The sequence below is a fragment of the Pongo abelii genome, chromosome 20 (genome assembly GCF_028885655.2).
Source record: "Pongo abelii isolate AG06213 chromosome 20, NHGRI_mPonAbe1-v2.0_pri, whole genome shotgun sequence".
NCBI classification, from domain to species: domain Eukaryota; kingdom Metazoa; phylum Chordata; class Mammalia; order Primates; family Hominidae; genus Pongo; species Pongo abelii.
In genome coordinates this window covers 21150352-21176342 of record NC_072005.2, presented here as the reverse complement: position 1 = coordinate 21176342, position 25991 = coordinate 21150352, and the positions used below count along the sequence as shown (strand labels likewise).

General features: G+C 41.0%; 1 long non-coding RNA gene across 1 annotated transcript; it reads right to left on the bottom strand.

Moving 5' to 3' along the window:
• Positions 1–12302: 12302 nt before the first annotated feature.
• On the bottom strand, positions 12303–25720 carry LOC134760704 (uncharacterized). Its single transcript, XR_010138595.1, has 2 exons — positions 25296–25720; positions 12303–13089 (listed from the first exon to the last, which is right to left on the bottom strand). It is a non-coding gene; the product is annotated as an uncharacterized LOC134760704 (long non-coding RNA).
• Between the last annotated feature and the right edge of the window lie 271 nt (positions 25721–25991).

The following is a 25991-nucleotide window of genomic DNA, read 5'->3' as shown; positions in this document are numbered from 1 at the left end:
TTTTTATTCTCATCCCGTCCATTTAGCACTCCTGGAGAATTCATTCCCTCTAGAGAATGCTGCTGAAGTCTCTTGGAAAAACTAGAAATAATTTGAGGAAATGGCTGAACACTGAGTTTAGGAAATTAAGGCGTAACATTATATTTTTTATTTCTCATTATAAGAGAAATCTGAAAACACCTATAATGCACTCCACACATCGGCAAAATCTTTGTATCTCTTTTTGGTAGTTCTAGGCTATTTATAATTTTCAATACAGAAGAAATGAAATTACTGTGCCTGAAACCACCTCTTACTCAAAAGGTAAGTGACATAAAGATAGAGCTGCTGATATTTTCTTCTGCTGCAATTTAGCCAAACAGCTGTGTATACTTTGAAGGGCAAAGATGTTTTCTAAGCCCACAAATTTAGGAGCAGCTATCGGGCAAAGCCTGAAGCACACGTAAAAATCACAAACAACCATTGCATTCTTCACCCTGAATAAATGCTTCTTACCCCTGCCTGGATATTAGAGTAACCTGGAGGTGGGGTGTTTAAAGTCCCCCAACTCAAGTTGCAATGGCACAATTAGCCAAAATCCCTGGAGTGAGACCCAGGAAACAATGTGATTTGAAGCTCTCCAGGAGGTTACAGTCACAGCCAAACTCCGAAATCACTGCTTAACATGAACATCATTTGGTGAGCTAGTTTAAAATGTTTTCCAAATAAATGCAAAAGTGTTTGCTGTTGAGTGTGGCCTTTCAGTCTTCATTGTGTACCTACTTCCTATCATTTGTAGAACTGACCTCTGCTACTTGTTTTGTTCCTGATTCAAACCAGTTCTGTACAGGCTGGGTGCACACTACGTGCAGGGCACCGTGCTAGGCGGCCTGGCCTTGGTGAGTACTATTGTGGGGAGAAGACTTTGCTGTAAAAAATTGCATCCTCCAAATTAAAACAGTGCCACTTAATTGAGGTAGAAATTGGAAGACCTTATGGGTCTCCCAAGAGTCAGAACATAAAGATATACCTTGGAATATTAATAGCCATCTCAGAATACCTGAGTGAAAATGCCCCACTTTAAAACAAAATAATACCAAACATTACTGTAATTCTGAAATATTAAGTTAGGATTAAATATGTAATATTTAAATTTTTATTAATGTATAACATGCATACAGAAATACATGCACAAAGCATTAATATAAAGCTTAATAAATCATTGTAAGGCAACCCATAGAATAGAATTAGCCTTGTTTATGCCCCCAACCACCATTTTCAGCCTCTTTTCCTTCTCCTCCCTACAGGTAATCACAATCTTTTTTTGTTAATTTTATTTTTATTATTTTTAAAATTTTACTTTAAGCTCTGGGATACATGCGCAGAACATGCAGGTTTGTTACATAGGTATACATGTGCCATGGTGGATTGCTGCACCTATCAACCCGTCATCTAGGTTTTAAGCCCCACATGCATTAGGTATTCGTCCTAATGCTCTCCCTCCCCTTGCCCCCTCAGACAGGCCCCAATGTGTGATGTTTCCCTCCCTGTGTCTATGTGTTCTCATTGTTCAACTGCCACTTATGAGTGAGAACATGTGGTGTTTGGTTTTCTGTTTCTGTGTTAGTTTGCTGAGAATGATGGCTTCCAGCTTCATCCATGTCCCTGCAAAGGACATGAACTCATTTTTTATGGCTGCATAGTATTCCATGGTGTATATGTGCCACATTTTCTTTATCCAGTCTATCATTGATGGGCATTTGAGTTGGTTCCAAGTCTTTGCTATTGTGAACAGTGTCACAATAAACATACGTGTGCATGTGTCTTTATAGTGGAATGATTTATAATCCTTTGGGTATATACCCAGTAATGAGATTGCTGGGTCAGATGGTATTTCTAGTTCTAGATCCTTGAGGAATTGCCACACTCTCTTCCACAATGGTTGAACTAATTTATTCTCCCACCAACAGTGTAAAAGCATTTCTATTTCTCCATATCCCCTCCAGCATATGTTGTTTCCTGATTTGTTAATGATCTCCATTCTAACTGGCGTGAGATGGTATCTCATTGTGGTTTTGATTTGCATTCTCTAATGACTAGTGATGATGAGCTTCTTTTCTTTTTTTCTTTTTTTTTTTTTTTTTGAGATAGAGTCCTTCTCTGTCACCCAGGCTAGAGTGCAGTGGTGTGATCTCAGCTGGCTGCAAACTCTGCCTCCCAGGTTCAAGCAATTCTCCTGCCTCAGCCTCCCAAGTAGCTGGGATTACAGGTGCCTGCCACTGTGCCTGGCTAATTTTTGTATTTTTCAGTAGAGACAGGGTTTCACCATCTTGGCCAGGCTGGTCTTGAACTCCTGACCTTGTGATCTACCCACCTCAGTCTCCCAAAGTGCTGAGATTACAGGTGTGAGCCACTGCGCCGGACCTGATGAGCTTTTTTTCATATGTTTTTTGGCCACATAAATGATTTGTTTAAGTTCCTTGTAGATTTTGGATATTGGACCTCTGTCAGATGGGTAGCTTGCAAAAATTTTCTCCTATTCTATAGGTTGCCTTTTCACTCTGATGATAATTTCTTTTGCTATGCAGAAGCTCTTTAGTTTAATTAGATCCCATTTGTCAATTTTGGCTTTTGTTGCAATTGCTTTCAGTGTTTTAGTCATGAAGTCTTTGCCCATGCCTATGTCCTGAATGGTATTGCCTAGGTTTTCTTTTAGGATTTTTATGATTTTGGGTTTTACATTTAAGTCTTCAATTCATCTTGAGGATTGTCTTGGCTATACGGGCTCTTTTTTGGTTCCATACAAAATTTAAAGTAGTTTTTTCTAATTCTGCAAAGAAAGTCACTGGTAGCTTGATGGGAATAGCATTGAATCTGTAAATTACTTTGGTCAATATGGCCATTTTCATGATATTGATTCTTCCTATCCATGAGTATGTAATGTTTTTCCATTTGTTTGTGTCCTCTCATTTCCTTGAGCAGTGGTTTGTAGTTCTCCTTGAGGAGGTCCTTCAAATGTCTTGTAAGTTGTTTTCCTAGATATTTTATTCTCTTTGTAGCAATTGTGAATGAGATTTCAGTCATGATTTGGCTCTCTGCTTGTCTATTATTGGTGTTTAAGAATGCTTGTGTGTGTTTTTTTTTTGTTTGTTTTTGTTTTAGAGACAGAGTCTTGCTCTGTCACCCAGGCTGGAGTCCAGTGGTGCGACCTCAGCTCACTGCAACCTCGGCCTCCTGAGTTCAAGTGATTCTCCTGCCTCAGCCTCATGAGTAGCTGAGATTACAGGCACACACCATCATGCCTGGCTAATTTTTGTATTTTTAGTAGAGACAGCATTTCACCATGTTGGCCAGGATGGCCTCGATCTCTTGACCCTGTGATCTGCCAACCTCAGCCTCCAAAAGTGCTGGGATTACAGGCATGAGCCACCATGCCAGGCCTATGCTTGTGATTTTTGCACATTGATTTTGTATCCTGAGAATTTACTAAAGTTGCTTATCAGCTTAAGGAGTTTTGGGGCTGAGATGATGGGATTTTCTAAATATACAATCCTGTCATCTGCAAACAGAGACAATTTGACTTCCTGTCTTCCTATTTGAATACACTTCATTTCTTTCTTTTGCCTGATTGCCCTGGCCAGAACTTCCAATACGATGTTGAGTAGGAGTGGTGAGAGAGGGCATCCTTGTCTTGTGCTGATTTTCAAAGGGAATGCTTCCAGCTATTGTTCATTCAGTATGATATTGGCTATGGGTTTGTCATCAATAGCTCTTATTATTTTGAGGTATGTTCCATCCATACCTAGTTTTTTAAGAGTTTTTAGCATGAAGAGATGTTGAAGTTTATCAAAGGCCCTTTCTCCATCTATTGAGATAGTCATGTGGTTTTTGTCATTGGTTCTGTTTATGTGATAGATTATGTTGGTTGATTTGTGTATGTTGATCCAGTCTTGCATCTCAGGGATGAAGCCCTCTTGATCGTGGTGGATAAGCTTTTTGATGTGCTGCTGGATTCTGTTTGCCAGTATTTTATTGAGGAATTTTGCATTGATGTTCATCAGGGATATTGGCCTGAAATTTTTTTTTATTGTGTCTCTGCCAGGTTTTGGTATCAGGATGATGCTGGCCTCATAAAATGAGTTATGGAGAAGTCCCTCTTTTGCTATTGTTTGAAATCATTTCAGAAGGAATGGTACTAGCTCCTCTTTGTACCTCTGGTAGAATTCAGCTGTGAATCCATCTGGGCCTGGGCATTTTTTGATTGGTAGCCTGTTAATTACTGCCTCAATTTCAGAACTTGCTATTGGTTTATTCAGGGATTCACCTTCTTCCTGGTTTAGTCTTGGGAGGGTGTATGTGTCCAGGAATTTATTCATTTCTTCTAATTTTTTGAATTTATTTGCATAAAGGTGTTTATAGTATTCTCTTATAGTAGTTTGTATTTCTGTGGGATCAGTGGTAATAGCCCCTTTATCATTTTTTATTGTGCCTATTTGATTCTTGTCTCTTTTCTTCTATACTAGTCTAGCTAGTAGTCTATCTATTTTGTTAATCTTTTCAAAAAACCAGTTCCTAGATTAATTGATTTTTTGAAGGTTTTTTGTGTCTCTGTCTCCTTCAGTTCTGCTCTGGTATTAGTTATTTCTTGTATTTTGTTAGCTTTTGAATTTGTTTGCTCTTGCTTCTCTAGTTCTTTTAATTGTGATGTGAGGGTGTTGATTTTAGATCTTTCCAGCTTTCTGTTGTGGGTATTTAGTGCTATAAATTTACCTCTTAACACTGCTTTGGCTGTGTCCCAGAGATTCTGGTACATTGTGTCTTTGTTCTCATTGGTTTCAAAGAACTTATTTACTTCTGCCTTCATTTCGTTATTTACCCAGTAGTCATTCAGGAGCAGGTTGTTCAGTTTCCATGTAGTTGTGAGGTTTTGAATGCGTTTCTTAATCCTGAGTTCTAATTTGATTGTCCTGTGGTCTGAGAGACTGTTTGTTATGATTTCCATTCTTTTGCATTTGCTGAGGAGTGTTTTACTTCCAATTTTATGGTCAATTTTAGAATACTGTGCTATGTGGCACTGAGAAGAATTTATATTCTGTTGATATGGTGTGGAGAGTTCTGTAGATGTCCATTAGGTCTGCTTGGTCCAGAGCTGAGTTCAAGTCCTGAATATCCTTATTAATTTTCTGTCTCCTTGATCTGTCTAATATTAACAGAGGGGTGTTAAAGTCTCCCACTATTATTGTGTGGGAGTCTAAGTCTCTTTATAGGTCTCTAAGAACTTGTTTTATGAGTCTGGGCACTCGTGTATTGGGTTCATATATGTTTAGGACAGTTAATTCTTCTTGTTGCATTGATCCCTTTACCATTATGTAATGCCCTTCTTTTTACTTTTTGATATCTTTCTGTTTAAAGTCTATTTTCAATCGGAGAGTAGGACTGCAACCCCAGCTTTTTTTTTCTTTTCATTTGTTTGGTAAATATTCCTGCATCCCTTTATTTTGAGCCTATATGTGTCTTTGTATGTGAGATGGGTCCCCTGAATACAGCACACTGATAGGTCTTGACTCTTTATCCAATTAGCCAGTCTGTGTCTTTAAATTGGGGCATTTAGCCCATTTAAATTTAAGGTTAATATTGTTATGTGTGAATTTGATCCTGTCATCATGATGCTGGCTGGTTATTTTTCACGTTAGTTGATGCAGTTTCTTCATAGTGTCATTGGTCTTTATATTTTGGTTTCTTTTTGCAGTGGCTGGTACCAGTTTTTCCTTTCCACATTTAGTGCTTCCTTCAGGAGCTCTTGTATGGCAGGCATGGTGGTGATGAAATCCCTCAGCATTTGCTTGTCTGTAAAGGATTTTCTTTCTTATTCACTTATGAGGCTTACTTTGGCTGGATATGAAATTCTGGGTTGAAAATTCTTGTCTTCAAGAATGTTGAATATTGGCCCCTACTCTCTTCTGGCTTGTGGGATTTTCACAGAGAAATCTGCTGTTAGTCTGATGGGCTTACCTTTGTAGTTAACCTGACCTTTCTGTCTGGCTGCCCTTAACATTTTGTCCTTCATTTCAACCTTGGAGAATCTGAAGATTATGTGTCTTGGGGTTGCTCTTCTTGAGGAGTATCTTAGCAATGTTCTCTGTATTTCCTGAATTTGAATGTTGGTCTGTCTTGCTAGGTTGGGGAAGTTCTCCTAGGTAATATCCTGAAGTGTGTTTTCCAACTTGGTTCCATTCTCCCTGTCACTTTCAGGTACACCAACCAATTGTAGGTTTGGTCTTTTCATGTAGTGCTATATTTCCTGGAGGCTTTTTTCATTCCTTTTCATTCTTTTTTCTCTAAGCTTGTCTTCATGCCTTAGTTCAGTAAGTTGGTCTTCAATCTTTGATATCCTTTCTTCTGTTTGATTGATTCAGCTATTGACACTTGTGTATGCTTCATGAAGTGCTGTGTTTGTGCTGTGTTTTTCAGCTCCCTCTGGCCATTTAATTTCCTCTCTAAACTGTTTATTCTAGTTAGCGGTTCCTGTAACCTTTTATCAAGGTTCTTAACTTCCTTGCGTTGGGTTAGAACATACTCCGTTAGCTCAGAGGAGTTTGTTATTATCCACCTTCTGAAGCCTACTTCTGTCAATTCATCAGTCTGATTCTCCATCCACTTTTGTGCCCTTGCTGGAGAGGAGTTGTGGAGAAGAGGCATTCTGGTTTTTGGAATTTTTAGTGTTTTTATGCTGGTTTTTACTCATCTTCATGGATTTATCTACCTTTGATCTTTGAGGCTGATGAGGTTTGGATGGGGTTTTTGGGTGGGGGTCCTTTATGTTGATGTTGGTGTTGTGGCTTTCTGTTTGTTAGCTTTTCTTCTAACAGTCAGGCCCCTCTTCTGCAGGTCTGCTGCAGTTTGCTGGAGGTCTACTTCAGACCCTGGTCACCTGGGTATCACCAGTGGAGGCTGCAAAACAGCAAAGACTACTGCCTGCTCCTTCCTCTGGAAGCTTCATCCCAGAAGGTCACTGGCCTGATGCCAGCTAGAGCTCTCCTGTATGAGGTGTCTGTTGAACCCTGTTAGATTTCTCTCAGTCAGGAGTCTCAGGGGTCAAGGACTCACTTGAGGAGGCAGTCTGTCCCTTAGCAGAGCTGATGTGCTGTGCTGGCAGAATCCCTCTTGTCAGGATCAGCTGCTCTCTTCAGAGCCAGCAGGCAGGAACAATTAAATCAGCTGAAGCTGTGCCCACAGCCACCCCTTCCCCCAGATGCTTTTTCCCAGGGAGATGGGGGTTTTGTCTGTAAGCCCCTGACTGGGGCTGTTACCTTTCCTTCAGAGATGTCCTGCCCAGTGAGGAGGAATTTAGAGAAGCAGTCTGACCAAAGCTGCTTTGCCACATCCAGCCCAGACCTTTCAGCCTCCTTAGCAATTTCATGGGAAAATCTCCTACTAAAGCCTCAGTAATGGGGGTGGATGCCCTTCCCAAGCTCAATCGCCCAGGTCAACTTCATACTGCTGTGCTAGCACTGAGAATTTCAAGCCAGTGGTTCTCAGCTTGCTGGGCTCTGTGGGAGGGGGACCTGCTGAGAGAGACCACTTGGCTCCAGGGCTTCAGCCCCCTTTCCAGGGTGAGTGAACGGTTCTGTCTCGCTGGGGTTCCAGGTGCCTCTGGGGTATGAAAAAAAAACTCCTGCAGCGAGCTCAGTGTTTGCCCAAACAGCCACCCAGTTTTGTGCTTGAAACTCAGGGCCCTAGTCGTGCAGGCATAGGAGGAAATCTCCTGATCTCAGATTGCAAAAACTGTGGGAAAAGCATAGTAACCCAGCTGGGCAGCACAGTTCCTCATGGCTTCCCTTAGCTGTTGGTAGGGAGGATCCTGGTCCCTTGCACTTCCCGGGTAAAGTGACACCCCACCCTGCTTCTGCTCACTCTCTGTGGGTTGTACCCACTGCCTAAGCAGTCACAATGAGATGAACTGGGTACCTCAGTTGGAAATGTAGAAATCACCCGCCTTCTGCATTGGTCTCTTGTTGGCAGCTGCAGATTAAATCTGTTTCTATTTGGCCATCTTGTCCACTCCCTACAATTTTTTTTTATAGAGTCTTGCTCTGTTGCCCAGGTTGGAGTGCAGTGGCATGATCTCGGCTCACTGAAACCTCCACCTTCCAGGTTCAAGCAATTCTCATGCTTCAGCCTTCCGAGTAGCTGGGATTACAAGTGTGAACCACCATGCCTGGCTAATTTTTGTGTTTTTAGTAGAGACAGGGTTTCACCAGGTTGTCCAGGCTGGTCTCAAGCTCCTGACCTCAAGTGATCTGCTCACCTTGACCTCCCAAAATGTTGGGATTACAGGTGTGAGCCATTGTGCTTAGCCAGGAACCACAATCTTAAGAGCTAATGTTGTAGATCAACTTTATCTCTTCATACATGTGTTTTATTCAGAATACTTTAAACATTTACACAATAACCATAATAGCATAATAGACTGAGGCTCAACCTCAATATCTGCTAATTGTGTGTCTTTTTTTTTTTTGAAACAGAGTCTCACTGTCACCCAGGCTGGAGTGCAATGGCACAATCTTGGCACACTGCAACCTCCGCCTCCTGGGTTCAAGCGATTCTCCTGTCTCAGCCTCCTGAGTAGCTGGCATTACAGGAGCGTGCCATCATGCCTGGCTAATTTTTGTCTTGTTTTGTTTTGTTTTGTTTGTGACAGAGTCTCACTGTTGCCCAGGCTGGAGTGCAGTGCCATGATCTCGGCTTACTGCAACCTCCATCTCCCAGGTTCAAGCGATTCTGCTGCCTTAGCCTCCTGAGCAGCTGAGACTATAGGTGCATGCCACCATACCTGGCTAATTTTTTGTATTTTTAGTAGAGATGGGGTTTCACCATGTTAGCCAAGATGGTCTCGATCTCCTGACCTCATGATCTGCCCGCCTCAGCCTCCCAAAGTGCTAGGATTACAGGCGTGAGCCACCACGCCTGGCCTAATTTTTGTATTTTTAGTAGAGATAGGATTTCACCATGTTGGTCAGGCTGGTCTAGAACTCCTGACCTCAGGTTATCTGCCTGCCTCAGCCTCCCAAAGTGCTGGGATTACAGGCATGAGCCATTGCACCTGGCCTATGTGTCATTTTTGTTTAATCTCTACTTCAATCTATTCCCCATTTCCACTTTTTTCTCAGTTTTTTTTTTTTGTGTGTGTATGAGATAGGATGTATATGCATTGAAACATACCATCTTAGTTATACCTTTTTGACAAACCAGTACACCCATATAATTATTTTCCCTTTTAAGAATAGAATTACTCCAACATAACAACCATTAATGTGCATGTGAATCACCTGGAAATATGTAAAATCCAGATTTGGATACAACATACCTGTATCTTGCCTGAAATTTTGTATTTATAACAAACTAGAGACCAACAGAGCATATAGTAACTGCAAAGCTTTCTTTTATCTAAAGTGTATAAAATTTGATAAATAAAATTAAGAAAAATTGACCTCAGATAAAAGAACAAATTAAAACAGGTGTGCAATATGGTACCTGTAAGAGCATTTGGTTAACAATGACTCACATTCATAGTTGGCCTTTGCAGAATTACCCAAAATTCAGTCATTTACACACCAAGTTTACATAATTTTCATAGCTTCTCATTAAAATTAGATTGTAATGCCTTTATAAAAATCTGACTGAATTTTCTTATAAAATTAAGTAACAACATTTTTATATAACGTTATAAATTCTATTTATGTTAAACATAAACTTACATAATTTTATTAGGCAGTGTCTGTGTGTCTACTACCCAATATTCTTTTGGGTTCCAGCATTTGCACAGGCACCTCAGCTAAGGAGCACAGATTAACCAGAACCAAGATGCTCCCTGCATCTTCTTGTTTCTCAGGGTATCAGTTTATCAGTCAACCAAGTTATGTAAGAATGGAGGTCATGTATTCCCTAGCATAGAGGGTCTCATGGGCACTCTCCTTAGAGGAGGAAGAGACTGGGAGATCCAGTTAGGGGGTACTTCCTTGGACATGGGCTAAGCCCCCTAAGAGGTAAGGGCTCTGATTAGCAGGTGCAAACTTCTCAGGAGGGAAGATGATGCCACCATTCTGAACCTGGAGCTCCACCATCCCTTGTCCCATCTCAAGACAATTCTGAGAGATTACTCTAGAACATGTCTGGATTGTGGAGGTTGGGAAACAATATGAGCTTTGATGGAACGCAGGTAAGGTCTCCCATGGGGAGGGAGGTGATCAATGTTCAGCATTCCTGGTGACCTGTGGACAAAGGGTTGCCTCTTTAGGTCCAAGTTCATTTTCACTGCAGAGGAGGCTTGAGTGTCTGAATGGCTCCCAGATCCCATCTATGATTCTTTTGGAGAGTGGGGTCTGGAAAGTACTGAGTCTCAGCATTTTTGGAAAATTCTGAAAAGTTCATTTGGGAGTCTGGGAAGGCCTCTTGCCTCTTTCCTGAATGCTAGATTTGCTGTCCTGGCCACATACATGCTCGACAGCAAGCAATCTGAGTTTGCATTTATACCAAGACAACCATAAGACAGGTTTAGTGGCCAGGACAGGTGTCTTGGTGGCATGCTAGGGTACATTATGAGAGCAAACTTCAAGCCTGTTGATAGTCGGCTTGGCAAAGAGGGTTGAGTCCTGGCCCAAGTGGTTAGGTAAAGCATGGGACCAATTAATAAATCCACCTTCAATTCTTCAGCTGTTCATGAATTAAGAGAGAGCCCAGCTCATGACTTGATGAGAGGCCCTGCTAGGTGGCTGGATGACACTCTGGGTCTCTTGACTTCTGGCTAACTCATGACAACAGATTCAGAACAAATCTATTCTCAGGATTTGTGTACAGGCATTACCCTACTAGAATGATGTGGGAGATATGGTGTTCAAATAAAAGGTGTTAGCCACCCCTGAAAATTAAGAGCAAAATTACAAACTCAATTACAAAAAGACACAGTACCTATAATAACATTTCACAGTAAAAAAAATAAAAATTGTCATTATCTACATAAAGAGGCATCCAACTTTAATGGTGGTTAAAAAATAATTACAAAATATGTGAGTTTGTGTGACCATCAGTTTGGAAATTTAAATGTTCCTCAATACCGTCTCTATGTTACCAAAGGAAACCTGCTGTTTTGTGCATGCTTGTAGGGAGTATAAATGGCCAATTACTTTTTGAAAGATAATTTTAAAATATGTATCAAGTGTGGAAAGACACATGATCTTACGTAAAGGACTCTACCTCCTGGAAGGCATCTCATAAAACACTTGAGCATCTGTGCAGAAATCCCCATACTAGCATGTTGTTGGTGGGCATGTACATAATAGCAAAGAGAAAAAGAAAACAGAAGCAGAAGAATCCAAAAAAGCAGCAGCAGCAGCAGGAGAAGGAGAAGAGGAGGAGGAGGAGGAGGAAGAGGAGGAGGAGGAGGAGAAGGAGGAGGAGAAGAAGAAGAAGAAGAAGAGGAGGAGGAGGAGGAGGAGGAGGAGGAGGAGGAGAAGAAGAAGAAGAAGGAGAAGAAGAAGAAGAAGAGGAGGAGGAGGAAGAGTAAAAAGAAAGGTACACATATATGAAAAATATTTTTTATCATCCTGATTTTTTTTTTTTTTGAGACAGGGTCTCTCTCTGTTACCAAGGCTGGAGTGCAGTGGTGCAATCCTGGCTCACTGCAACCTCTGCCTCCCAGGTTCAAGCGATTATCCTGCCTCAGGCTCCTGAGTAGTGGGGACTACATGCATGCACCACCACGCCAGGCTAATTTTTGTATTTTTCAGTAGAGATGGTGTTTCACCATGTTGGTCAGGCTGGTCTTGAACTCCTGATCTCAGGTGATCCACCCGCCTCGGCCTCCCAAAGTGCTGGGATTACAGGCTTGACCCCCCTGCACCCAGTTGATTATCCTGGCTTTTAAGATGATCATCACTCAATCGTAAAGGGCACAGGAGTAAAACAAGTCAGGGGATCCATGACGAACAACTAAGCAGGAAACAAAGGGAAAAAAACACCTCAGAGCCACCAGATTTTCTCATTACTTTTCAGTTTTGCTGATGCTTCAGTTCACATCTCCTGCACAAATTCTGGAGTACAATCTTCCTCCCAAGCTTTTCTTGCTTGCTGAATAAACTATGTTAAGTGTTTGTATGTGTCTCAACTTTCTGTCACTACTCAGGGAAGGAACAGCAAGGGCACAGTCCTTGCTTATATTTTGCTGTGAGGAAAGCATTGAAGGTCTTTTGAACTTTGTGAAGGTATCTTCTGCCTTCATGTCAGATCCAGCCCCCGACTCCAAGCATCCTTGCATGGTTTCTTCATTTCCAGTCAAGATGGGCTTTCATTTGTAATCTACTGCAATTGTGCCTGCCACATGCAGTTTCAAGGTATCCTCATACACCTGCTCACAATGATCCTCCAGGAATAGAATGAGCTCCTGAGAGAGGAACTCTGGAGTATCCTGGGCTCTTCATGTTTTTTTTTTTGTTGTTGTTGTTGTTTTGTTTTCTGAAACCGAGTCTTGCTCTGTCACCAGGCTGGAGCACAGTGGCACAATCTCAGCTCACTGCAACCTCCGCCTCCCAGGTTCAAGCGATTCTCCTGCCTCAGCCTCCTGAGTAGCTGGAACTACAGGCATGCCTGGCTATTTTTTTTTTTTTTTTTGTATTTTTTAGTAGAGATGGGGTTTCACCGTGTTAGCCAGGATGATCTCAATCTCCTGACATCACGATCCGCCCGCCTTGGCCTCCCAAAGTGCTGGGATTACAGGTTTGAGCCACCGCACCTGGACTCTTCATGTATTTCTATTGTGTTTCTCTCGCCACTGGTAAAGAGGGCTGTGGACACAGAGTAAGGAAGGAGACACTAAAATTCCAAAGTCTGGGTATGGTTTCAACCCTGCAGGTGTCTCATCTTTGCCTTCATTCCTCCTGTTAGTCTTAGTAAGGAGCCCTGGAGTCTGCAGTTGCCAAGCCTTCCCTGGTTTGAGGCTCTGCTTGTCCTTATTTGGTTCAGGGGCCTGTGGGACAGGACCACATTAGAGCACTTCACTGGGTACCTCCTGGTCCTGGCCATGTGCCCTAAGACCTGGTGGTTCTTGCACTTTCTCTGTGGATTGAGGAGAAAGGAGGTCAATGAGTCAGTATCATCACAGGCAGCTTTCAAAGGTTAATGTTGGAACAGTTTTTTGGATCTGTTTATTAGTTTTAGGACTAGACCCAGGCAAGTACCATACCAGGTTTCTAAAGATTCGTGATGTAGACTAGGTGTGGTGGCTCATGCCTGTAATCCTAGTGCTTTGGGAGGCCGAGGCAGGCAGATCATGAGGTCAGGAGTTCAAGACCAGCCTGGCCAACATGGCAAAATCCCGTCTCTACTAAAAATACAAAAAATTAGCTGGGCGTGGTGGCAGGCGCCTGTAATCCCAGCTACTCAGGAAGCTGAGGCAGGAGAATCACTTGAACCTGGGAGGCGGAGGTTGCAGTGAGTTGAGACTGTGCTACAGCACTCCAGTCTGGCTAACAGAGCAAGACACCATCTCCAAAAAATAAAAATAAAAAAGATTCATGATGTAATAGTCATATCCACAACCTATTTTAAACAGAGAAACAAGAACAAATAACCAAAATGTGTTAGGGTTGTGATAATAATCTAGCCAAATTTGTCAGCTCAGATAGTGAATGCTGAACAAATTCTACAGAAGACAATGTAGCACCCAGGATGACTGAGGGAGGGTGAGGTAGAGGAGAAGCTTCCTTCTCCAGTTGGGCTCTTTGCTGCCTTAGGAATCAGTAGTTGATTGAGTTAGCACTGGCTCCTATCTGATCAATTCAATGTGATCACATTTGATTTAACTATCTCTTCAACATTCAAGAGACAAAGGTATATTCTATTTGGAGTTCAGTTGTTCTGCATTTTATTTTATTGTATATTTATCAAATACAATCAACTATAATTTGATATGTCATTTCCAAGCATTTGAAAAATTGTGACATATAGGTATACAATTTTAATGGTATATGTAATTTTCTTTTTTTTTTGAGACAGAGTCTCACTCTGTCACCCAGGCTGGAGTGCAATCGTGCAATCTCGGCTCACTGCAACCTCTGCCTCCTGGGTTCAACCGATTCTCTCACCTCTGCCTCCCGAGTAGCTGGGATTACAGTCACAGGCCGGTCTCGACTTCTGACCTCAAGTGATCCGCCCGCCTCAGCCTCATAAAATGCGAGATTTCAGGTGTGATCCACCAAGCCTGGCCTTTATGTAATTTTCTTTATGTGTAACATATAAATATACCTGTTAATATATGGTCTGTTTAATTTAGCATTTTAAAATCTAGCCAAGGTTTTTAATAGTTCTGGGTAAAAAGAGGTCCAGAAATCAAAAGGGGGTGAGTCTCTTGCCTTTCAATTTTCATGCCTACTGTTTTTTTTTTTTTTCTTTTGAGGCAGAGTTTCACTCTTGTCACCCAGGCTTCAGTGCAATGGCATGATCTTGGCTCACTGCAACCTCCACCTCCCGGGTTCAAGCGATTCTCCTGCCTCAGCCTCCAAAGTAGCTGAGATTACATGTGCTCACCACCACACTTGGCTAATTTTTGTATTTTTAGTAGAGACAGGTTTCGCCATGTTGGCCAGGCTGGTCTGGAACTCCTGATCTCAGGTGATCCACCCACCTCAGCCTCCCTAAGTGCTTCAGTTACAGGCGTGAGCCACCTCACCTGGCTGGTTTTGTTATTTTGGTTTTTGGTGATATGACAGGACCCTGAAAAAAATCTCCCCTTATGTGTGTCTAGGTACCTAGTAACTCACAGCCTGAAACATTCCTTATGAAGGCTATAATGGCTCCAGGAAATAAATTTCTTGTCATAAGAGTGAGCCATGCCCAGCTCAGGGGCCTATAAAAGGCAAGTCCAGCATAACACTCTGCATTCTGAGTCTGGATGTGTAAGAGAGAGGACATTTCATTTGAGTTTCAACATGGAATGGGAAACTGAAGACCAAGATCTTCTCTACCTCTTCATCCAAGGCCCCACTTGCCAACTCCATTTTCAACAAATCTTTTTTACAGATAGAAGCTTAGATGAGGAGGAGAAACTATTTGAAAAAAGACAAGGTGCTCTCTTCCCATTCCAGTGAGTAATGCAGTCAAATGCCAGATAAGGACTTGGGCTGTTCATATTAAGATCAGGAAGAGTGGTGGAATGAGGGATAGTAAGCTGTGTGTCTTTGGTAGGGTTTTATTTTGAGATAGGGGATGAGAAATGGCTTGTAGCCCTGAGGTGGCTTTGAGAATTGTAGTAATGATCCCTTGGAACCGTATTCTTCTCATTAACTCTTGATGCTTGCTGAACAGCCTTAGTTAAGAAAATGACCAACAAATGTGAGTCAGGAATAGACTATGGGACTCTGGATCTAGAGAGATTTGAGTCACCTAAACTTCCTTTCTGACTAGGACCAGATCACAATCCAAATAAGAGAGAGAATTACAGAAAACTAAGCTCAAAACCAGAAACAGCACCACTAGATCAGGTAGGATTTGAATCAAGGTGAGAAGAGATAGGATATAGATGAACACAGTCTCCCCTGGAAAAATATTGAGAGCTTTTTTAAATGCAGAGTTTTACAGATCCTGGACTCTGGAGAACAGAGAACTGAGTTTTGGTGACAACCTTGGCTTTAGTGCATCCACAATGGACTAGGGCTTCTAAGGTGTTCAGTTTGAAGCACTCACCTGCACTTTGTTTTTTTGTTTGTTTGGGTTTTTTTGTTTTTTTTTTTTTGGAGACAGGGTCTCATTCTTTCACTGAGGCTGGAGTGCAGAGGCACGATCTCGACTCACTGCAAACTCCGCCTCCCGGGTTCAAGTGATTCTCCTGCCTCAGCCTCCTGAGCAGCTGGGATTACACATGCATGCTACCATGCCTGGCTAATTTTTTTGTATTTTTAGTAGAGACGGGGTTTCACCATGTTGCCTGGGCTCGTCTTGAACTCCTGGCCACAAGTGAAAAAAAAAGGTGGGCGTGGTGGCTCACGCCTGTAATCCTAACACTTTGGAAGGTAGAGGTGGGTGGATCATGAGGTCAGGAGTTCGAGACCAGCTTGGCCAACAAGGCGAAACCTCGTCTCTACTAAAAATACAAAAAATTAGCCAGGCATGGTAGTGTGCACCTGTAATTCCAACTACTTGGGAGGCTGGGGCAGTAGAATCACTTGAACCTGGGAAGAAGAGGTTGCAGTGAGCCGAGATTCCACTATTGTACTCCAGCCTGGGCAATAGAGTGAGACTCCATCTAAAAAAAACAATTAACTGGGCATTATGGCTTGTGCCTTCAGCCCTAGCTACTCAGGAGACTGAGGCAGCGACATCACCGGAGCCTAGGAATTTGAGGCTGCAGTGAACCATGATCACACCACTGCACCTTAGCCTGGGTGGCAAAATGGGACCTCGTCTCAAAACAAAACAAACAAAAAAAGAAGGTGGGTTTGTCCTAAGAAAAGATCTTGAATAATCTACTCAAAATTGTGAACTCTGTGTTTTCTTGAGGGGTAAGATTACTGAAAACAGGCCAGGTGTGGTGGCTCACACCTGTAATCCCAGCACTTTGGGAGGCTGAGGCGGGTGGATCATGAGGTCAAGAGATTGAGACCAACCTGGTCAACATGGTGAAACCCCGTCTCTACTAAAAATATAAAAATTAGCTGGGTGTGGTGGTGGGTGCCTGTAGTCCCAGCTTCATGGGAGGCTGAGGCAGGAGAATTACTTGAACCCAGGAGGTGGAGGTTGCAGTGAGCCGAGATTGCGCCACTGCACTCCAGCCTGGTGACAGAGCAAGACTCCATCTCAAAAAAAAAAAAAAAAAAATTACTGAAAAATTTTGTATTTTGTGTAAGATGTTTGATGTATTTGGAATGTCTTATGATAGTCATGTATTTTATTATAGTCAGAAAAATATGAGGGTGTAAAGTGTAGCACAATAGATATATATATTTATAGCCTCCTTTTTTAATTCAAAAAAGGCTGTAGCTTTTTACTCTCCCAGCCCAAGTTCAAGGAGCACTGATATCCACAAACTTTTAATAGAGTTCTTTATGGAGAAATGTGTGCGTGTATATATATATATATATATTTTTTTTTTTTTAAATTTTATTTATTTATTTTATTTTTTCTTTTTTGAGATGGAGTCTCGCTCTGTCGCTAGGCTGGAGTGCAGTGGCGTGATCTTGGCTCACTGCAACCTCTGTCTTCCAGGTTCAAGCGATTCTCCTGCCTCAGCCTCCTGAGCAGCTGGGACTACAGGCACACCCCACCATGCCCAGCTAATTTTTGTATTTTTAGTAGAGATGGAGTTTCACTATGTTGGCCAGAAAGGTCTCGATCTCTTGATCTTGTGACCCACCTGCCTCGGGCTCCTAAAGTGCTGGGATTACAGGCGTGAGCCACCGTGCCCTGCCAAAATGTTTATATGCTTTAGTTTGGTGACATCATGGTAAAATCACCATACAGCTGTTCACTTTTCATTTTCTTTGTGTAAAATATAAGACAAGCTATAGTAAATGCTTACTGATGATATTCATTCTTCACTTGGCTCATATTATTTGCCTAAATTTATGCTTTATTTTATTTATTATTTATTATTATTATTATTATTTGAGACAGAGTCTCTCTCTGTTGCCCAGGCTGGAGTGCAGTGGTGCAATCTTGGCTCACCACAACCTCCGTCTCTTGGTTCAAGTGATTCTCTTGCCTCAGCCTCCTGAGTTGCTGGGATTACAGGCACGTGCCACCAGGCCTGGCTAATTTTTGTATTTTTAGTAGAGACAGGGTTTCACTATGTTGGCCAGGCTGGTCTCAAACTCCTGACCTCGTGATCCACCCACCTCGGCCTCCTAAAGTGCTGGGATTACAGGTGTGAGTCACTGCACCTGGCTGCTTTCTTTTATTTTACATGTTTCAATTGATTTTATTTTATTGTAGAAAATTTTAAATTTAATATATGTTTTGGTTTTTTTTTTTAACATATTCTTGTTTTATTTTTCTGGTAAAATACATATTTTTATTGTAACAAAATGAGAAATGTAAAGATTTCTTTTGGCTGTAATGTAAGAGTCAAGGGAAGTAGAAGCAGGAGAGTGATAGAATTTTTATTCACTTTTAATGACAAAATATTAATAATAGAAAGTTCTCGTCAGAACAATCAGTCAAGAACAAGAAATAAAAGGCATCCAAATTATGGGAAAAAAAGTTCAAACTATCTCTTTCTATGGATTATCTAATTTGATACCTAAAAACCCCTAATAACTTTACTAAAGAGCTCCTGGAACTTCTCAGCAAGTTCAGTGGTGTTTCAGAATACCAAGTCAATACGCAAAAGTCATTTTTATTCACCAATATTATTGAAGCTGAGGGCCAAATCAAGAACTCAATCCCATTTAACTTGCCACAAAAAAATACCTAAGAATGCATATAACCCAGGAGGTGAATGATTATCACAAAGAGGACTACAAATACTGCTAAGAGAAATCATAGATGACATAAACAAATGGAAGTACATTGTATTCACATGGATTACAAGAATCAATATTAAAATGACCCCACTGGCCAAATTAATCTACAGATTCAATGCTATCTCTATCAAACTACCAATAAAATTTTTCAGAGAATTAGAAAAAAAACTATTCTAAAATTTATATAAAACAATAAAGAACGTAAATACCCAAAACAATCTTAAGCAAAAAGAGCAAAGCCAGAGACACCACTCTACCCAAATTTAAACTATTCTATATGGCTCCAGGAACCAAAACAGCATGTTACTTGTATAAAAGCAGACAGAGACCAATGGAACAGAATACAAAACTCAGAAATAAAGCTGTACACCTACAGCCATATAATTTTTGACAACATTGACAAAAATAAGCAATGGAAAAAAGACTGTCTATTTAATAAATGGTGCTGGGATAACCAGCTAACCATATGCAGAAAAAAAATACTAGATAATACTGAACCCCTACCATTTGCCATATACAAAAAATTAACACAAGATGAATTAAAGATTTAAGTTGAAGACATCAAACTATAAAAATCCTACATAAAAACCTACTAAATATCTTTTTTTGACATTGGCTTTCACAAAGAATTTTTGACTAAATCTCCAAAAGTAAGCAAGAAAAACAAAAATTGACAATTTCCCAACTTCCTAACTATTCTAAAGAGCTTCTGCACAGCAAAAGAAACTATCAACAGAGTAAACAGACACCCTACAGAATGAGATTAAATGTTTGCAAACTATGCATTTGACAAAACTCTAATTTCCATAACCTATTAAAAAAACTTAATTAAAGAAGAATAAATAACCCCACAAAGATGAGCAAAAGACATAAACCGATACTTCTCAAAAGAAAACTTACAAGAAGCCAACAAACATAAAAATATGCTCCATATTCCTAAACATAATTTTGCTTTCAATGAATAGTTTTAGGTCCCTGCTCTCTAGAAAATTTTGGGAATTTGTTAGTATAAAAAAAGAATTTTTTTTGGCTGGGCGTGGTGGCGCATGCCTGTAATCCCAGTACTTTGGGAGGCCGTGGTGGGTGGCTCACCTGACGTTAGGAGTTCAAGACCAGCCTGACCAACATGGTGAAGCCCCATCTCTACTAAAAATACAAAATTAGCGGGGCGTGGTGGCGCATGCCTGTAATTCCAGCTACTCAGGAGGCTAAGGCAGGAGAATCGCTTGAACCCAGGAGGTGGACGTTGCAGTGAGCCAAAATTGTGGCACTGCACTCCAATCTGGGCACAAGAGCAAAACTGTCTCAAAAAATAAAAAAATTATGCAGTGGCAAAATCTTGGCTCACTGCAACATCTGTCTCCTGGGTTCAAGTGATTCTTCTGCCTCAGTCTGCCGAGTAGCTGGGATTACAGGCATGCAGCACCATGCCCGGCTAATTTTTGTATTCTTAGTAGAGATGGGGTTTCACCATGTTGGCCAGGCTGGTCTTGAACTCTTGACCTCATGATCTACCCACCTCGGCCTCCCAAAGTGCTGGGATTACAGGCTTGAGCCACTGCGCCTGGCCCAATATGTTTTATTTTGACATTAACCTTTTTGTTTCTTGAATGACTGACATTCTTCACTCTAGTGGTAATTATAGAAATTTAGTAGCATAAAATGTTGCTCATATTTCAAAATCCAGTTTTCACCACCAGCTTTTGATTCAGTAGTACTACTGGGTAGTGGAGCTAAGGACCCACAGATTTAAAATACTTTCTAAATATTCTAAACATTCTGTCAAAGAAAAGGTATTTTGATATTAACTTTATATTATCTGTAATATTCTCTTTCTTTAGTAAGCACAGTACTAACTACTAGTCTGGTAATTGGAGAATCCAGCAAAACTCATGTTACCTTTTTCTAATAAAACAGATCTTGCTGTGTCTAATCTGGGCCTGATCAACTCTCTGAAGCAAAGGAAAGAATCCTGGAATTTAAAAAGACAAGAGACCATAGCTAGCACCTACGTAGGTGGAAGTGAAAGAAGATGACACAGGTGAGGTCCAAAGGTGAAGAAGAAAGCCAGACCATAAAATGTGGTTTAGGAAGCTCTACTCCAATGGAAATAGTTTCTAAAATGCCTGATTTTTTTTCTCATACCCAAATAGTGGGACAGCTTCTGTCCCATCGTCTTAAATCCCCCAAGAATTCTACTTTAATTTAATCTTTCTTCAAGTTTATACTTAGAGCTGAAGACCATCTTATGGTTTATAAGAAGTTGAATAATCTGACAGGTCTTCCATTGCTATTGGGGGACATGAGACTATTTGTCTTTTTTTTTGAGAAACTCTGTATGAAACTATTTTAAATCCTTTCTACATCATTGCTGAAATGTGTGAAAGCAGTAGTGATATTGAAATTTGGTTTCAAAATCTCAAGAACACCAGATAAAGGTGTGTGTTTTCTACTTTATGAATTTCTATTCTGTGACAGTTTCACATGTGTTTCTAGAGATATTTATACTCAGTAACTTTATCAGAACACTAAGTATTTCTCGAAATGTAAGAAAATCTATTTTTTTTTTAATTTTCAGGGTTTTTTTTTTTTTTTTTTTTTTTGAGATGGAGTTTCGCTCTTGATGTCCAGGCTGGAGTGCAATGGCACGATCTTGGCTCACTACAACCCCTGCCTCCTGGGTTCAAGTGATTATCCTGCCTCAGCCTCCTGAGTAGCTGGGATTATAGGTGCCTGCCACCATGCCCAGCTAATTTTGTATTTTTAGTAGAGATGAGGTTTCACCATGTTAGTCAGGCTGTTCTTGAACTCCTGACCTTAGGTGATCAATTCACCTCAGCCTCCCTAAGTGCTGGGATTACAGGCATGAGCCACCGCACCTGCCCCGATTTTCATTTTTTTAACATAAATTGAGATAGGTAATTTAAACACTACATGACCAAATTTGTTATGGTAATATAGCTTAATGTATTTACTGCATATATATATATATAAAACATATATACATATATAATATATATGCAGTATATTATATAATATATAATATATATATTTTAAACAGAGTCTTGCTCTGTTGCCAGGCTGGAGTGCAGTGGCATAATCTCGGCTCACTGCAACCTCCCAGGTTTGAGTGATTCTCCTGCCTCAGCCTTCTGAGTGGCTGAGATTACAGGCACATGCCACCACACCCAGCTTATTTTTGTATTTTTAGTAGAGACATGGTTTCACCATGGTGGCCTGGATGGTCTCAACCTCTTGACCTTCTGATCTGCCTGCCTTGGGTTCCCAAAATGCTGGGATTACAGGCATGAGCCACCGCACCCAGGCTACTGTGTATATTTTTACAATATGCTATGTCATTGGGAAGCTTAGAAAATCACTGAGGGCCAGGTGCCATGGCTCATGTCTGTAATCACAGCACTTTGGGAGGCTAGGGTGAAAAAACACTTGAGCCCAGGAGATTGAGACCAGCCTGGGTAACATAGCAAGACTTTGTTTCCATAATTACCAAAAAATTAATTTATTTGTATGTACATTTAAAAGGAAGAGGAGATTGATTTTTCTTCTGGAGAGTTATAATTACATTCAAAGTGTACTTTTTGCATTAAAAAATTAAAATTATTTGAAAGCAAACATTGATGCAATTCAACTCTTTTTCATTTTTTTGAGACGGAGCCTCACTCTGTCACCCAGGCTGGAGTGCAGTGGCGCAATCATGGCTCACTGCAACCTCTGCAGCCCTGGTTCAAGTGATTCTCCTGCCTCAGCTTCTCAAGTAGCTGGGATTAAAGGCACCTGCCACTGCACCTGGCTAATTTTTGTAGTTTTTTAGTAGAGATGGGGTTTCACCATCTTGGCCAGGCTGGTCTTGAACTCCTGACCTCGTGATCCACCTGCATCAGCCTCCCAAAGTACTGGGATTACAGGCGTGAGCCACCATGCCCGGCTGCAATTCAACTCTTAGATCACTTGTTATACCTTCATTCTTAGTGTGTATACAAAAGAACATGGTTAGTTTTTGCTTCATCAGAGCTATGAGGCACATCTCTATTAGACAAACATCATTCATGTAGTTTTTCATAGACACTGAAATGTAAGATATATCAAGTGATTCTAAGTGGAGAAGTGCTTTGTGGTTGATTAACAACAGCATTGTGATACATGGGGTAGGTTTTTGGAGTAAGATTCCATGCATTATAGTAAGGGAGAAACATTTTAGATCTTAAATTCATGTTGTTTTTCCAATTGCTTACTAAAGTAATAAGATACAGTGGATTTTTAAAAAAATTTAGATTCTGTGTGAACTTAATTTGTTTTAATTAAGCATAATTGTTTTTAATTTGTTTCTACTACTGTGCATTGAACAAAGTATTATTCTTTGACCAGTGTTAACCTATCCAACCTAACTGAAGCTTATAGGTAACAGATGGTAACAATACACTATTGGTTAACATAGTTGACTAACATTTTTAGAGATCCTTTTTTCCAATAACTTTAAACATCAAACAATTTGAAGAATATTGTTTCTATTGGTAATATTTTTATTCTTTTTGTAACTACAGGGCCATTATAATGGTAATAATAAAGATTATATAAAAGTACAATTTAAAACCATGTATTTCTGAATACTGAATGAGTATTTACAAAATTTTATTCCACTTTTTTTGCACCTGTCACCTCTGACTTGCAAAATATATGCAGACTGATAGTCTTGTTTTACAAGGATAAAATATACAAATATATTCCTCTAAGGATAAATCTTAGAAGTAAAGGAGTTATGGAGCAAGTAATTGTGTTTTGTGAGTTTGGGTGTATACCTATTTTGCAAAGAAAAGGAAAATATTGAAATAAAACATAATTTCCAAAGCGTTGATAATTTACTAAAAAGGCAAAAATGTCAAAAATTCTGAAAGCAAATCTATTTTCTTTGCTTTATGTTGAGCTCATTTCTCTGAGATTTTATTTGTCCTTCATTGGATTCTCCCCATGCAAATCCTCTTTTTTTTTTTTTTTTTTTTGAGATGGAGTCTTACCGTGTCGCCAGGCTGGAGTGCAGTGGCGTGATCTTGGCTCACTGCAGTCTCTGCCTCTCAGCTTCAAGTGATTCTCCTGCCTCAAGCTCCTGAATAGCTGGGACTACAGGTGAGCACTGCCATGCCCAGCTATGTTTTGTGTTTTTAGTAGAGACGGGGTTTCACGATGTTGGCCAGGATGGTCTCGATCTCTTAACCTCGTGATCTGCCCACCTTGGCCTCCCAAAGTGCTGGGATCATAGGCGTGAGCCACTGTGCCCGGCCAATTGCTTTTTTTTCTTTAATATTAAAGGGAGTCTGGAGAAAGAACTACAACAATCCCAGAACTGGCAAAGGGGCAAATGCTGGAAAACTCCAGGGTGGGAGAATGCCCATCACAGGGCCAAAGATCTGAGCAGATGACTCAAAAAAGAGAAAATCTCAATAGGTCTTAAACAACTGAAAGGTGACTCAAACGTGTCAGTTTAAAAACTGAAAGTGAAAGGAACAATATGATTTTATTTGCCGTATAGACACAAACTGACAACAAAAATTAAAAGAATGCAATATGCAGGAGAGCTTAGATACAGAGCAGCAGGTGCATCAGAGAGTGCCGGTGCCGATGGACCTGCTACAGCCCTTTTGGAAAGTCATCTGGCTGTAACTGTGAACAGTTTACGTAGACATCCTTTAATCCAGTAATATATTTTCTGAGGATCTATCTTCAGATAGTTAGTAAATGTTATGGGATAATTTGTTATTTTCTCCTTAATTCCCAGGATCAATACTTTGTATTCTTCAATCCAATCAAGTTGACATTCAGTATTAACCATCACACCTGTGGACTCCATCCATGTATGAGTGTCATGATTCCAACTGTCAACTTCTCTGGGTGTGAGATTCAGAACCTCAACAGTGGGTTGTGTCCATGTGTGAGGCTGATAATTCTAACATTTGGTTGAGTATGCATACAAGAATCACAATTTTTCCTGTGTGCTGGGTTCTTTTATGACACTCTGTGTATCAACCAAGTGCTTTATACAGCATGCATGAGAGCTGCAATCTTCCCTGAGACCTGCATGTGGTATAGACACATGATCTTACCTGTGGCCTTAAGCCCAACAGAAGAGTCAAAATGTTTCTTTTTTTTTTTCTTTTTTTCTTTTTCAAGACAGAGTCTCGCTTTGTCACCCAGGCTGGAGTGCAATGGTGCGATTTCAGGTCACTGCAACCTCCGCCTCCCAGGTTCAAGCGATTCTTATGCCTCAGTCTCCCGAGTAACAGGGACTACAGGTGTGTGCCACCAAGCCTGGCTAATTTTTGTATTTTTAGTAGAGATAGGGTTTCATCATATTGGCCAGGCCTGTCTAAAACTCATGACCTCGTGATCCGCCCACCTCATCCTCCCAAAGTGTTGGGATTACAGGCATGAGCCAACGCACCTGGCCAAAAATGTTTCTTATTGGCTGGGTCCAGGTATGAGACTCATGATCGTGCCTGTGGACTTGGTCCAAAAATGAATAACCATCCCACCTGTGTCAAGATTCACATAGAAGAGTCACAATTCCAACTGTCAAGTATGTTTGGCTATAAAATTGGGGACCTCGCTAGTGAGCTGTGTCCATGTGTAAGAGTAACAATCCTAAATTTCAACTGGGTGTGCATGAGAGCCACAATCTCCCCTGTGTGATGGGCACTGTTATAACACTCTACCACCTGAGAGTTTTATGTGATATGCTTGAAAGTCACAAACCTCTCAGTGACTTTTGTACAAGTATGAGATCCATGAACTTACCTATTTCCTTAAGGCTAGCTAAGAGAGTCAGAATGTCTCCTCTTCACTGGGTCCAGGTATGAGAGCCATCATTGCCTGTGAGCTGGGTCCAGCTAAATCTTACAATTTCCCCCGTGAGCCTGGCCCAGGCAGAAGAGCTACATCACCTGAAGGCTGGGCCCATGTATATATCACAATCTCTCTTATGGTCGAGGCCCAGCAGAAGAGTCACATCACCTAGGTGTGGGGCCCAGGTATATTAAAATCCCCTGTTTGGCAGGTCCCAGGCAAGAGAGTCACATCACCTAGGTACTGGGCCCAGGTATGTGTCACAATCCCTCCTGTTGCTTGGGCTCATGTTGGAGATTCACATCACCTAGGTTGTGGAATTAGCTCTACATCACAATCCCACCTATGGCCTTGGCCCAGGCAGAAGAGTTACATCGCCTAGGTACCAGGTATGTGTCACAATCCCCGCTATGGGCAGGTCCCAGATAAGAGAGACACATTGTCTAGGTGCTTAGCCCTGGTATATTGTCACAATCTCTTCTGTTGGCTTGGCCCAGGTTAGATATACACCTCACATAGGTGTTGAGCCCAGGTATGTGTCACAATACTCCCTGTGGGGTGGGCTCAGGCTAAAGAGTCACATCATCTAAGTGCTGGGCCCAGGTATATGTCACAATGCCCCTTGTGACATTGGCCAGGCATGAGAGT